This window comes from Leopardus geoffroyi, chromosome C3 (assembly GCF_018350155.1).
Source record: "Leopardus geoffroyi isolate Oge1 chromosome C3, O.geoffroyi_Oge1_pat1.0, whole genome shotgun sequence".
In the NCBI taxonomy this organism is placed as follows: Eukaryota; Metazoa; Chordata; class Mammalia; order Carnivora; family Felidae; genus Leopardus; species Leopardus geoffroyi.
Genome location: NC_059338.1, coordinates 28,058,270 through 28,073,494, shown reverse-complemented (window position 1 = coordinate 28,073,494; position 15,225 = coordinate 28,058,270). Strand labels below are relative to the sequence as shown.

The 15,225-nt window shown below is 37.4% G+C and overlaps 1 protein-coding gene across 3 annotated transcripts in view; it reads right to left on the bottom strand.

Annotated features, from left to right (window-relative positions):
- The window catches only part of KDM5B (lysine demethylase 5B), an 81,142-nt gene that overhangs the window by 63,130 nt on the left and 2,787 nt on the right, over window positions 1–15,225 (bottom strand). The window lies entirely within an intron of this gene.

Genomic DNA, 15,225 nt, shown 5'->3' with positions numbered 1-15,225 from the left:
TATTAATATTTTGTATTAACCAAGCCATTTCATATATATCTACTATATAAAACTTCCTGACTACATATTCTCTTACTGCCATAAAAGCTAAGCAATAGAATAGGTTTAAAATAATTTTCTCTAATACAAAAGTACACTCATTACTAAAATATCAGAAAATATATATGAAGAAGAATCAGAGAAAACCTGCTGTATTTTGGTATACATCTTTCCAGTATTTTCTAAAATGCAAGTTATCTTCATAATCTTCAAAAAATTTTAAGTCATAATTTAAAAAATATGTATATATTTTTCCTTTTACTTACTATACTGTGAATATTTAATATTTTATTGTATTGATACTTTTTAAAATTTCTTATTATTGGACATTTAGGTTATTTTCTTTACTTTCCAATGTTAATCATTACAAATAAAACATCCTTGCCTTCTAGGAAGTTCATTTTAGCCTCTTTTAAAATAAACCTAAAAATTTTATGATTTTATTACCATTTTTTTGTTTAGTTTATTTTGAGAGAGAGAGAGAGAGAGAGAGAGAGAGCGAGCATGAGCAGGGGAGGAGCAGGGAGAAGGAGAGAGAGAGAATCCCAAGCAGGCTCTGCACTGTCAGCACAGAGCCCAATGCAGGGCTCAAACTCAAGAATGTGAGATCATGACCTGAGCCAAAGTCAAAAAGTTGGATGTTTAACCAACGGAGCCACCCAGGCGCCCCCCCCCCAACTTTTTTTTTTTAAATAAAAATAAAATCTTAAAAATAAATAAAAATCAGTTGCCCATATACCCAGTCTTACCATGAGAAAAACATCAGATAAATTCCAATAATGGGACATCCTACAAAACACCCAAGTGAGTACTCCTCAAAACGGTCAAGGTCGATAAAAATAAAGCCCAAGGGGCACCCAGGTGGCTCAGTCAGTTAAGTGTCTGACTTTAGCTCAGGTCATGATCTCACCCTTGGTGGGTTTGAGCCCCACGTCCGGCTCTGTGCTGACAGCTCAGAGCCTGGAGCCACTTCAGATTCTATCTCCCTCTCTCTCTCTGCCCTTCTCCTGCTCACACTCAGTGGGTCTCTCTCTCTCAAAAATAAACAAACATTAAAAAATTAAAAAACAAAAAAAACAAGAACAACAACAAAAAGCCTGAGAAACAACAACAGCTAAAAAAAGCCTAAAGAGACATGACAACTAAATGTAATGTGTATCCTGGATGAGATTCTGGAACAGAAGGAAGATATTAGCTAAAAATTAAAGAAATATGAATAAAATATATGGACTTTGGTTAATAACAGTATCAGTTCATTAATTATAGCAAATATGTCACAATAATGTAAGATGTTAATAAAAGGGGAAACTTGGGAGACCTGGGAGGCTCAGTCAGTTAAGTGTCCAACTCTTGATTTCAGCTCAGGCATGATCTCACAGTTCCTAAGTTCAAACCCCATGTTGGGTTCTGCGCTGACAGTGCAAAGCCTGGTTGGGATTTTCTCTCTCTACCCCCTCCCTCACTCGTATGTGCTCTTTCAAATTAAACAAAAAAACAGTAAGAAAATTAAACAAATAAAAGGGGGAAACTAGGTCAAGGAGTATATGGGAACTCTACTCAGTTTCTCTTTAAAATCTAACAGTTCTTAAAAATATTAAGTCAATTTAAAAAATCATTTGGATCAGGAGCACCTGGGTGGCTCAGTCAGTTAAGCATCCAACTTTGGCTCAGGTCATGATCTCTCCATTCCTAAGTATGAACCCTACATCTTGCTCTGTGCTGACAGCTCAGAGTTTAGAGCCTGCTTCAGGTTCTGTCTCTCTCTCTCTCTCTTTCTCAAAAATAAACATTAAAAATAATAATAATAATAATAATAATAAATCACTTGGATCAGTTTATTTTATGTTCCAAACTTCTGACCCCAAAAGACAGCTCAAGAAGCAAAAACACAACCATGTTTATTATAAATTTTATAAAACTTAATAAAATGACAATAAGACAAAAAAGGCCCACTTTCTGACATTTTAATTGATACTGGTTATATAGGAAAACTTATTGCTGTTTGCCCTTTAGAAAATACTTTTAAATTTTCACTTCACTTCCTAGAAAGAATAGATAACTGAAGTTTTTACCAAACCCTCTACTGGTTTTTTAATAGCCTCTACAATCAATCAATGTACCTCTTACACATGCATAGAACCTAGATTTATTCCTTTTGAGTCAGGCCTTTGCAGAACTAAGTTTCCCTTTTTACTACTACAACTCTCAAATGTTTGGCCTGAGGACCCCCTAAAACTCTTAAAAATTAAGGACCTCAAAGAGCTTTAGTCTATATGTCTTGTATCTATTCACTTTTATTACAGTAGAAATTTAAGAATGTTTTAATTTATTTAATAATAAGCAAAAAATAGAAGAGTGGCATTGTGTTAGTTTGCATATATTTTGCAAGTCTCTTTAATGTCTGGCTGAACAGAAATAAACTGGATTTTCATATCTTCTGTAGTCAATCAGCTGTAGAATACTGCTTGGTTAAAGCATACCAAGAAACTCTGGCTAAAAATATTTAGTCAAAAAGAGGAAGTTCCCCTTGGATCTGATGGAAGGATCCTATGCACCCTCCAAGAGTCAGTCCTCAATCCAAACCCTTGAAAACAACTGTCCTAATAATCTTAATCCCTACAGAAATCCCATCCAATCCATCCCTCCATGGAACTCTATCCATCCGTATTTTAAAAACAGCATCTCCAAGTGTTTTCTCTATTCACTAACAATGATTTCTTGACCTATTTGTGAAATGCCAACATTTTTAAAAAAGGTATACCAATGAGGCGCCTGGGTTGCTCAGTTGGTTAAGCGTCCACCTTCAGCTCAGGTCATGATCTCATGGTTCGTGGGTTCAAGCCCCGCATCGGGCTCTGTGCTGACAGCTCAGAGCCTGGAGCCTGCTTCAGATTCTGTGTGTGTCTCTCTCTCTGCCCCTCCCCTGCTCTCTCTCTCAAAAATGAATAAATGTTAAAAAATATATATATATTAAAAAATAAAAGGTATACTAAATGTCAACCCAGTCATCATCCCTAAAAGTCCTACCACCAAAAAGATCCTGTAAATGCCTGCATAATCATTTGCAAACATACAGGGACATTTAACAGTTGTACTAAAATATTAAGGACCAAAAAATAATAATAATAAATAAAATAAAAATAAAATATTACAGACCAAGGAATAAGAACTTTTGTTAAAATTATAACTCCTATAATTGACAGGACCTGGTAAAAGCCATCAGTTTTCAGTTTTACAGAACATGTTATTTAAAAAGATATAAAGTATCCAAGCACTGTTTCTATGGAGGAGCATCTATTAGTAAATGAAAATACACTGGTAAAAGAGAGACATGTCATGATATTTACTTTTTCAAACATTAGTTCCAACAAGGACCTCCTCCACCACTTTTAATAAAACTTAGTAATAATAATCTGTATTTTCAGGACCTCTAAATGACTTCAATTTATAATTGTCAAAAACCACATGAAAATACTATGGAAAATGCTTCCCCTAAACCTCAAAAGCATGGTTTCCTTTCCAGACCACTTTACAGGAATAATCCAAGTACCATTTTGTTATAAACAATAAAAATAAGGGGATAACTAGATCACATGAAGACCTTACTCTTCCAAAGTGCCCCTAATAGATGCCTACCAAAGTTACCTACTGAAGTGATTCAACAAAGTTTTGGCATAACCCTCAAAGTCTCATCAGGCCTCTCTATATTGGAAGCATCCTTTTAAAAATCACCCAGAATGATCATAAGAAAGATAAATTTCTAGAATAAATCATCTTCCACTCAAATGGGCTGACATGATAGGTCAATCATGAAAATTTAAGAGGAAAACATTATTTCCTTCAAATCATTCACAGACATCTTATAACACAAGTCACCGAATGGAACCAGAAGAAATTTCACATCCTTCTCCCCTACAGCAATTATAATTGATGCAAATATTACTTCAATATGTCTACACCAAGCCATGTTACAATCAAGTAGCTATTTTGCCACAGTTTCTCCCCCAAGGAAATTTAATATGTAGCTTTGATTCTGTTTTCTTTCATAACTAGGATCCCAGTGAGGAAAAGACAATTTCTGGCAGAAAATTGAGGCTACCAAGGTTAAGAAAAGATGACATACTTCAGAGAAAGGTTCCAGAAATGATTTGTCAGGGGAAGGAGTTTAGGAAAAAGGTTAGACTCTGCCCCTTCAACCTTCCCCTCAGCAACACCCAAACCCACCTGGGCACGAAGGGCAGGGAAAGTTAAACATCACACACCCTAACTTTAAGGCCTCATTAAATCTATAAACACATGTTCTACATCTTTAGTACTTGACAAACTGGACACTCCAAGATTCAAAATCAAGGTCACAAAAGGGACAACAGTGACATTAAAAATTGACCTGAGTCTCTAAGAAGATACCAAAAGAATACAAAATTTTGTTTGGTTTGATGTTTCATATAAAGACATGTGGCAATTGTACTTTAAAAAAAAAAAAAGAAACATAAATAGCAAGCCATACATTTCACCGGATGCAAATATTTAACAACTATTTAGCCCTGCCACAATTAACTGCAAGCCGAACATTAAAAGTAGAAATAATATTAGAACCTGTATGATCCCTAATAGCCATATCTGAAGTAAAAGACTGAAGCTTGGACCTGAATGGGAATTGCTAGCAAGTGGCTCCATTCATCCCACTGTCAGATTGTTTAATATTTATGTAAGGGCAACCTGCAAGTCTATTCAATATACTGTAATTCTGAACATGCTTCAAGGCTAGATAGATCTTTTTGAAAGAGAAAAGGATCTACTAATGCACAGGCATGTTCAACTTACAATGGTAGATAAATAGGTCTTATCTCCAAAGGTCTTAAAATAAATTTATCCTATGATATATCTCAAACCACACTGGGTATTACTATTATAGAGTTAGCACTATTCACTGCCTTACTTACTTCATATTTATTGCCACATTTAATAATAATTTGATTTAAAAGATAACCCGTTTTAACCTAAAATATGCCAAAGTTCCAGCCTGATAAAAGTGGTCCTCATTTGAATGGCTGCCTGGTATCAAAGGGACACACACTATAAAAACTCTTCTATTATCTACTTTTCCAGGTTATAAATAAAGGATTTTGCAGCTGTGTCTAGAGCTGAGACTTAAGAAAATCATCACCACAAAGTCACAGAAGTCTCAAATACTGGCCCTCAACAAACCTGCTTTTTCCCCTGGCACTTTTCCTGCAGCCTACAACTAGGTCCTCTTCCTTGTGTAAATGTTGGTATTTCTGGAGGGTCTGTCAGATTCTAATCTCATTCTACACCCCTATTTCCTCCCTAACCCTGTCCCAATCCAAAGTCTCCCAAACATCTGAAGCAGCTCCACTCCCCCCTTACTCCATCTACCTCCACATCCCCTCAGCCCTAATCTTCGACCATTTGATACACAATTTCCATTATTTGTGTACATCACACCATATAATCTACTTGCAGATCTTTCTCACCAGTAGACTATATGAATTCCTGTAAATGAAAGCTGCTTAATTCATTTCTAATACTCATAACACAATGCCTGGCACTTACTTACATATTAATAAATGTACTGAACTGAACCCACAACTAAACCCAAGGACCTAATTCATTTCTTCATTCATCAGAGCTGACAAAAAGGACTCCCTTGTCTCTGGTAGTGGAGGTGAGAAATTCTATTAATTCAAAGTCAACAGATAAGAGAATTCCTTATATGAACAGCTGCCTAAACCTCATCAAGAACTATCTAAACCAATAGTTCTTATACCTAGCTGGGTTTTAGAATGACCAGAGGAGCTTCTTAAAATTCAAATACTTGGGCATCCCATGAGATTCTAATTCTGGGATGGAGCCCAGGATGATTTTGATGGGAAGAGGGCTACAATCTGGGGGCCTAAATACTCTCCTAGTTGAACCCGGGTGGTCACCAGGATGATGACTGATGAGCCAGGAGTTTCCATACAAATGAGCCAAGCAACCAACAGTACATAAAATGCGAAGCTCATACATGCTATACTAAAACAAAGAAGAGTATATGATTTAAAATTTCAGGGGTGGCTCAGTCAGTTGAGCGTCCGACTTTAGCTCAGGTCAGGATCTTGTGGTTCATGGGTTCGAGCCCTGCGTCGGGCTCTGTGCTGACAGCTCAAGAGCCTGGAGCCTGCTTCAGATTGTGTGTCTCCCTCTCTCTCTGCCCCTCCCCTGCTCATGCTCTGTCCCTCTTACTCTCAAAAAAAAAAAAAAAAAAAACCTCAGGGGCACCTGGGTGGTTCAGTCGGCTAGGCATCTGACTCTTAATTACGGCTTAGGCCATGATCTCAAAGTTCGTGAGTTCAAGCCCCACATCAGGCTCTGGACTGACAATGTGGAGCCTGCTTAGGATTCTTGCTCTCCCTGCCCCTCCCCCACTCACTCTGTCTCTCTCAAAATAAATAAAATTTAGGGGCGCCTGGGTGGCGCAGTCGGTTAGGCGTCCGACTTCAGCCAGGTCACGATCTCGCAGTCCGTGAGTTCGAGCCCCGCGTCGGGCTCTGGGCTGATGGCTCAGAGCCTGGAGCCTGTTTCCGATTCTGTGTCTCCCTCTCTCTCTGCCCCTCCCCCGTTCATGCTCTGTCTCTCTCTGTTCCAAAAATAAATAAACGTTGAAAAAAATAAATAAATAAATAAATAAATAAATAAATAAATAAAATTTAAAAAAATAAACATTAAAAAAAATAAAGAAAATTTCATAAATAGGGGCACCTGGGTGGCTCATTCAGCTAAGCATACAACTCTTGACTTCGGCTCAGGTCATGATCTTACAGTTTGTGAGATCTTAGCCCTGCACTGGGCTCTGCACTGACAGGTGGAGACTGCTTGGGATTCGCTCTCTCCCCCTCTCTCTGCCCTTCCCCTACTTGTGTGCTTACACGGACATCCTCTCCCTTCCTCCCTCCCTCCCCCCCCCCAAATAAATAATGTTTTTTTTAAAAGGAAGAGCAGTGAACTTGGAAGTAAAAAGCAAGGTTTGAAATCTCCTAATTTGTCCTTTAAAAGCTGTGTCACCTTAGATAAGTCACTAAACTTCTCTCAGCAGTTTCCTTATCTATAAAACAGTTCTTAGCAGCAAGAACTAGGTTATAAAAATGTTTTTTGCTGAGCCTATCAGAAAAAAGGGGTAGCCTATACCAGGGCAGAAAATGTATAAGCAGAATTATACAGATATGTAATAATAATAAATATTAATAAAATAAGACTCATAATTTTCCATCAACTATCTCATGTAATCATAACTGTATCATTACTATGGAAGTAAGATTCAATATAGTGGTTAAGTGCACAAAGTCTAGGTTCAAATATTGACTCCACCACTTAAAATAGTCAGGTGACCCTGAGAAGTTTAGGCTTCACTATGTAAAGCAGGGCTAGCATTATCCCCACTTTATAAGCAGTTTAATGGAATAAACTGAAAATAGTCATGACCCTCTTAAGGCTAGCAGCTCAAAGATAACACGTAAACAATGGAACATACACCACAAACCAAATGTTTTCATTCCTACTCTAGTATTTCCATGAAATCTGTTTTCATTTCCTAGCTAGCTAATACCAACCTCCAAAAACAAATTACCTTGGATCCTAAGTCAAATTCTAAACTCTGTTCCTCTCAAAAAAAATCTTGATAAGCAGTTATATAAGTCAAAGATATATTTTACACATGGAAGATGAGAAAAGCCACAAGATTAGCAATGGAAAAAAAAAAAATGGTGTGAGAGAGGAACCCAGAAGAATGGGTTGCCATCAAGTACAATTTTTAAAAACCCTAAACCCACACCCTACACATATCCCTGAAGCCAGCCTCCCACAGGAAAATCTGGTGGCTATTCTCAATTTGTCCAAAATACATCATAATACTGGATAAGAGCCTCTCTGGGAGAAGAAAAAGCTTGGAATACTTGAAATTTTACAAAATGTAAGTTATACTCCAAAGATTCTCTTTGTAGACCTCTCTAATCTCCACCCCTCACCCCTGTCCCACAAATAGATACCAGAATACAGGTGAGCCTGGGTGGCTCAGTTGGCTGAACATCTGAGTCTTGATTTCAGCTCAGGTCATGATCCCAGGGTCATGGGATCAAGCCCTGCATCGGGCTCCACACTATCGTGGAACCTGCTTAAGATTCACTCCCTCTCTCTCTCTCTCTACTCTCTCTCTTTCTGCCTCTCTCCCCTGTTCCTGCTCTCTTTCTCTAAAAATGAAAAAAAAAAAAAAAAATTTTTTTTAAAGATACCAGAATACAAATCCTAAGAGATCCTGCTCTCCACATCTCTTCTCTCAAGTTTTAAAGACTGGCAAAGATGAGACGTTACCATCTGGTTTAAATATCATCAAATGATGAGTTGGTACAACCACAGAGAAAATTGAGAGGATCTTGCCTTAAAGAACTTGTAATTATGTGGTTTTGATAGGGATTTGTTCTTCGTTTCTGGAGTTATGAGATTAGAGAAAAATGGAGTATGTACGTCACATAGAAATATGTGCTCAATAAAAGCTCCAACCAAGTGCTCAAAACACACTAAGTTTTAGACTTTAGTTCTCTGAACATTACAATCTGGTCAAGTCAGTAAGATGGCAAGAATTAGCACAGGAATGCACAAAAATCTGCCTAGGGCTAAGTAAGGAGCATAGCTCAGAAAAGAAATCTTAGACTAGGTGCATGCTCCCAACTAAAATACTCAACATTCAAAGGCTTAACACTTGTTATGTATGCAATCAGAGAGTCTTTTTAATACATACAGAAAGCAGTACTGAGGGGCGCCTGGGTGGCTCAGTCAGTTAAGCATCCAACTCTTGATTTCGGCTTAGATCATGATCTTGTAGTTCCTGGGATGGAGCCCTACATCAGGCTCTGTGCTGATGGCATGGAGCCTGTACGGGATTCTCTGTCACTCACTCTCTCTCTCAAAATAAATAAGAAAACAATCTATTTTTTTTAATTTTTTATGTTTGTTTATTTTTGAGAGACAGAGCGCGAGTAGGGGAGAGGCAGAGAGAGAGGGAGACACAGAATCCAAAGCAGGCTCTAGGTTCTGAGCTGTAAGCACAGAGCCTGATGCAGGGCTAGAACCCACAAACCGTGAGATTATGACCTGAGCCGAAGTCAGGCGCTTAACCGACTGAGCCACCCATGCACCCCAAATAAAGTCTATTTACAAAACAATACTGAGTAAACTGCTTGATTCAGTTTAAAAACAAAAAAACCACACTAGCAGAAACACAGTATATATAGGTCCACCTAAGAGGCAATGTTATGAGGTCCAATAACAAGACATATTTGGACAAAAAAAACAGGGAACCCAGGTTTGTATGGGAGTTTTCATTCACTTTATTATTTTTAAGTTTGCCTAATTTTTAGTAAAGAATAAAATATAATCTGGCTCTGTCTTGAGGATCAAAATAAACATTTTCCCTGCCACCTCTTTTACTTCTCTCACCACTTTATAAGTAAAATAATTGTGGAATATTTTTTTTTAATGTTTATTATTTTTGAGAGAGTAAGACAGAGAACAAGCGGGGGAGGGACAGAGAAAGAGGGAGACACAGAATCGGAAGCAGGCTCCAGGCTCTGAGCTGTCAGCACAGAGCCCGACGCGGGGCTCGAACTCACGGACCGCGAGATCGTGACCTGGCTGAAGTCGGACACTTAACCGACTGCGCCACCCAGGCGCCCCAACTGTGGAATATTAAAGACTCAATGTACTAACTCAATTTCCTATCTAGCTAGCATTGGCATTATTTAAATTGTTAGGTAAGATATAATGCCCTCCATTTGCAGGGCTTCAACAGCATCACAGCCATCTCATACTAAGAGAAATTAAAATAATTTTAAACATCTCTTAACACAAAGCTCACCAAATACAAACTCCTGCCTATATACACACAGTACACAACACACACATAACATGTGAACCTGCAAATTTTCTGAAATAACAGCTCTACTTGAAAAAGATTTTGATACCACTAATTTTTTTATTTTTATTTTTTTTAGAGAGAAGGGGAAGAGCAAGCATGCACAAGCCAGGGGAGAGGGACAGAGGCAGAGAGAGAATCCCAAGCAAGCTCTACCCTCAACACGGAACCTGATGCGAGGCAGGGATCCATGACCTGAGCTGAAATCAAGAGTCAAAGGCTCAACCAACTGAGCCACCCAGGTGCCCCTTACTAATTTTTTAAAATCTCACCAATTTTTGAAATATCTAGGAAAATAAATAAATAAATAAGTAAGTAAGTAAAGACAAGCTTCTACCTAGGCCAGGAGAAGAATTACATTCTATATACTGTAGTTTTGAGGCTAGTTTTTCACTTTTCAAGTTTCACTTTTTAAAAATCCCTTCACTGTAGGGGAAAAGGAGGGATATGTATTTGGCACTAACCCTTGTCTCACTAAATCTGTCCCCATACTCTTCTTAGCAGTGAGCAAATAAAGCTTTGGGATTTAAGCTCCTTGCAATCCATCAATTAATTAATCTGGACAGCAGCCCTAGGTCAGTGTCAGATCCCCTTACAGCAGATGAGAAGGCATACGTTGGGAGAAAAATGACATTCTCCAAGGTCATGATGGAATTAGAGTCGAGACTCTACTCATTTATTTTTTAAAATCTAGAAACACCATATCCCTTCCTTTACATAATAAAAGTATAGACTTCTAAAAAGTAATAATCCACATACACGCCCCTTGATAAAGCTTATCTTCACCCATGCAAAATATTCCTTAAATTTCACATCTACTGTAAAATAACACATTACCAAGTGAAATGGAATCGACAAGTACTAAAAAGCCATTCATTATGTGATCTTCTGCCTGGTGTTGTCTAACTAGTTTCCCATCTGAGAAATTAAGTTACTATTTCGGTGTGAAAAGCAATTAGATTTCAAGGGGTTATTGACAGAAAATATTTTTCAATGACCTGATTGTTAAATTGTTCCTTTTAAACTTTTGATGCCACAGAAATGTTAATCAGCAATTCTGCTACAACAGACACTGCACCATCAAGGTTGAAAGTCAAACACTACCATTCTTAACAGAAAAGTGAACCTAACAACCTAACCAACAACTCATTAGACCCTTTTGATTCTCCTTTCCTTAAAACTCCTTTTCCAGAAAGGGACTTAACTCTACTTTTTTGGTTACTCCTGACTCCCAGCTCTATTGAGATAGTCTAGCAGATAGATAAAGAAAATGGGCAAATAGAGAACGGAAAAATGCTTGTGGAGAATGCCCTCCAACCACCCCCTACTCCAACCACTGCCATCAAACTTCTGGATGCCAAGAGTTGGCCTGAAGACGGTCAGGTTTCTGCACAGGTTCCAACAAATGTGTAATAAAGGAACGAAGCCACTGTTTAAAACTGAGAAATACAGGATCACCTGGCTGGCTCAGTCAGAAGAGCACACAACTCTTGATCTCAGGGTCATGAGTTCGAGCCCCATGCTGGGTGTAGAGGTTAAATAAATAAAAAACTTAAATTTTTTAAAAACTGAGAAATACGATCCCTATCCTAATTGGGCAAGGTGACCACCTTCACTAAAGGCTAGAAACCTCATTCCTAACTGCCCAAATCTCACTCGTTCCCTGAATAAAACAAAAGCTAAGCCAAGTTGTTCTTTACAACTAAAGCTCACTAGCTTACTCTCAACCCCACTGCTGCTACTCTGTTTTCTGCTCTCCTATATCCAGGAAAATAGCTAAAGGGATTATATTCTCTATGTTTTTGTGAATGCTTGAATATTTTAATAGAAGAAATTTCATTTGAACTCTTGAAGTGATGGCTCTGGTACAGCAAAGTAATCTTTATATCCAGAAAGAAAGTTTACGTGAAAAAAAAAAAAAAAAGATAAACAGATGAGATGACTCTAGGCCACGTCTAAAGGTGTAAGGTAATGATGCTTTAAGAGCAATGGTCTACAAGGAAAGATTTGAATGTTAAAAAAAAAAAAAAAAAAGGACTCCTAAGAATGCATTTACTCAAATTCCACATTTTTGTTCCAAACATCACACAATTATGGAATAGAAAGGTCTCGCTGCCCTGGAGGCAGCTTTTCCTCATTAGTCTGGTTCATAAACTTGGGAGTTGTAAAAAGCACCTTCATTATAGAAATCATCTAGTAGTTAATGACAGAAAAAGCATTTTTGGAAGAACTTGTGGAGATGTACAAAGGTAACATCTCATCTAATTTTTGTCTTTAATTCCATGCTAAGACACAGCTGTTAACAAAAAAAATCCTTGTACGCAGCATACAATTCTTACATCTCAAACAAGTTTCTCACAAATCAGACTTTAAAACCCAGTTACAAGTTTCTCAAACTTTAAGTAATATAAAGCAAAATGGGAGAAGCCCAGCGACATGGCTTTCCCAAAGTACCACTCTACCCACCCACTTACCCCAAAGGGACTCAACACTGCCTCTAGTGATTCCTCTTCAAGTGACCCAAACTTAACAAAAATTTCAGAAACAAAAGTATAGACAGCCCTTCAATTCCCAGTATTTATTCCACTTAACTTTTTTTGAGGTTGGCAATGATCTTCTGCACTTAAAAAAGGTATATGAGCATAATCTCCAGAGAATATCTTAGCAAGGAAGAAAAAACATCACACCACCAGACCAACACAAATCAAACGGAAAGGTCTGTACAAGGAAGAAAGCAAAGATCTTCTGGGTTCCTGGTTTTTTAAAACCTATATATGGCCTTTGGAAAGAGGTACACAAGTAGGCTTCCTGGAACCTTAAAATCTAGGACCCTAATTAGCACTTTCATGGGGGGGTGGGAGTGGGGGCACGAGTTTTCCCTTTAGCCTCTTCTATAGCCAACTTTTAACGGGGTCCAATTAAGACAACAAGAGGTTACAAAAGTCTAGAAAAAGATCCATTTACAGCACATAAACAGAGTCAAATTTTTTATCAAATAGTTTACAATATTTTTTTTTTCCTTTCTAAAAGAAAATTCTCTCCCTGGAAGATTTCTGTCTGCCTATTAAAGTATCCTAAGCATCTTGAACTGTTTTTGTGCCCCAAAGTAAACAAATAAATGAGTTCTGCTCCTCTATCAACCAAAAATACTTTTAAATTTAAGCCAACATACCATAAAGAAAATTCAAGTACCTGAGAAAGACAAAGAATGAAACTGAGGGCTAACAAATTTTCCCTAATTTTTCTTATTATTGTATCTCAATAACAGAAGAATTCAAAACCTAGCTTTAACACATTTAGTTAACACTTTTCAAAGGCAATTCTCTATTTATTTTGCTCTTTAAAGAGGTTTAGGCTGCATGTTTAAAAACAAGTCCTGTAATCACTGGTAGGGAAATTTTTCCCGTGGGGGTGTGAATCTTAAGCTGCCTCATGTATTTGTAATATCGCTCACATTCTATTCTAAAAGCCTATTAATTTTGTTGATTAGGTCAACAAAATTACAGCTAGGTGAATAGGTCTGTGGCTCCTAGTGTGACCAATTTACAATTTACCACTGGTAAGATCAAATTTAACTAAACGCCCATTCAAAAACTGTAACAAATGAAGTTTGTTTTTGCTTTGTTTAAGGAACTTTCGAACTACATCTGTAGGACTTAATCCAACCTCCTACTAAGTGAGGAAAAAAGTTTTTCTTACGAGCAGGATAGTCCTACGTTTGTCCTAAAAGGCAGATACAAGTGGGTACAGGGTTTCTTTTGCGGGTGATGAAAATGTCCTAACATTGATTGTGGTGACGGTTTTACAACTCTGTAACTACTTAAAACTACAACTAAAAACATTTTAAATTGATGAATTGTATGGTATATGAATTATACCTAAATAAAGCTGTTATTTTTCAGTAGTCATGATAAGTTCTTCCTTCATTTAAGGATGTTTCCATTGATAAGCCTTTTCTCCAAATGTTAAGCGGGTCTAAGGTGGCCAAAGAATCACAACCAGAGAAAAATACTGTGACACCAAAGGAAATGGGAAAACAGAGAGGGTTAGGCCAAAGTCAATCAAACCTAAAATTAAGGAGATTGATAGGCTGGAATGAGAGTAAATGAGCTCCGTATCATTAACACCTCTAACCATACAAAGAAATGTGTATTTAAGTTCCACCCTGTTCCTAATGGTAGAACCAGCAGGCCTACTCAAAGACGCTGACTATATTAAAACATTTGAGAGTATTACACTTTAGCTATAAAATGAAGGGATCAAACTAACGACCCACAGGAAGTTAAAGTTGAAAAAAATGTGTCTACTGTGCCATCTGGGGTTTGATTTAAATCCCTGATTTTTGGACACTGCCACAGAAGAAATTTGTGGAATCTGTCTATCTGTGGCCAAATGTTAGACATTTGAGGGCAACAAAGAAAGTTATTAAAGCCATCAAATATATTCCAATCAAACTTGGGAGACTCAAAAAAGTATTTACTGAGCAGCCAACTATTTTTTGCCTAATAGTTACACTCCTAAAATTAATCATTTCCAAATACCACATAGCGGCACGGAAAATCTGTCCTTAAAAAGACATCTAAGTACATCAAGAGGAAATGAAAATGCGCATTTTAAAGGTAGCAAAACCAGAGGTCAGATTAATTGTAAACTTAAAAAAAATTTTTTTAAGCCCAGGAAACAAGCCTGGTTATCCTACATGCTCGATGTAATTTGAAAAACATTTATTTCCCTCTTTAAACTTTTAACTCCGGATTTAGCAGTCTTCTTGATTTATTATCCTTTATCACATTTACCTTACCATATTTTCACAAATTTCTGTGAACCCCAAGTTTTCAAAAGCAGAGCAGTTTAGGACCCTCACAGAAAGCAGCTATAAACTGAAACTATGTAAGTACCATTAATTAAAGATACAAAGATAAGAACAAAAGGAAATGGAAGTGCTTTACAATTCTTCCCCTAACCTCCCAACGGACAAATACCAACAGACCCAATCTCCATTTTAACACAGCTACTTGTATTCCAAAAAATTAGCAAACAAAAATCATCTAGAACACAGGCATTATACAGCCATGGCCTTGGACAATATTTCGTACCTCTTATTTTTTTTGTCGTTGCTTTATTTCAACTATATGAAACCACTTGTTCACAGCTTCCTAAAACAAAACAGTTTCTGAAACAAAGACTGTTTACATCTCTTAAGAAACCTTTGTTCCAAC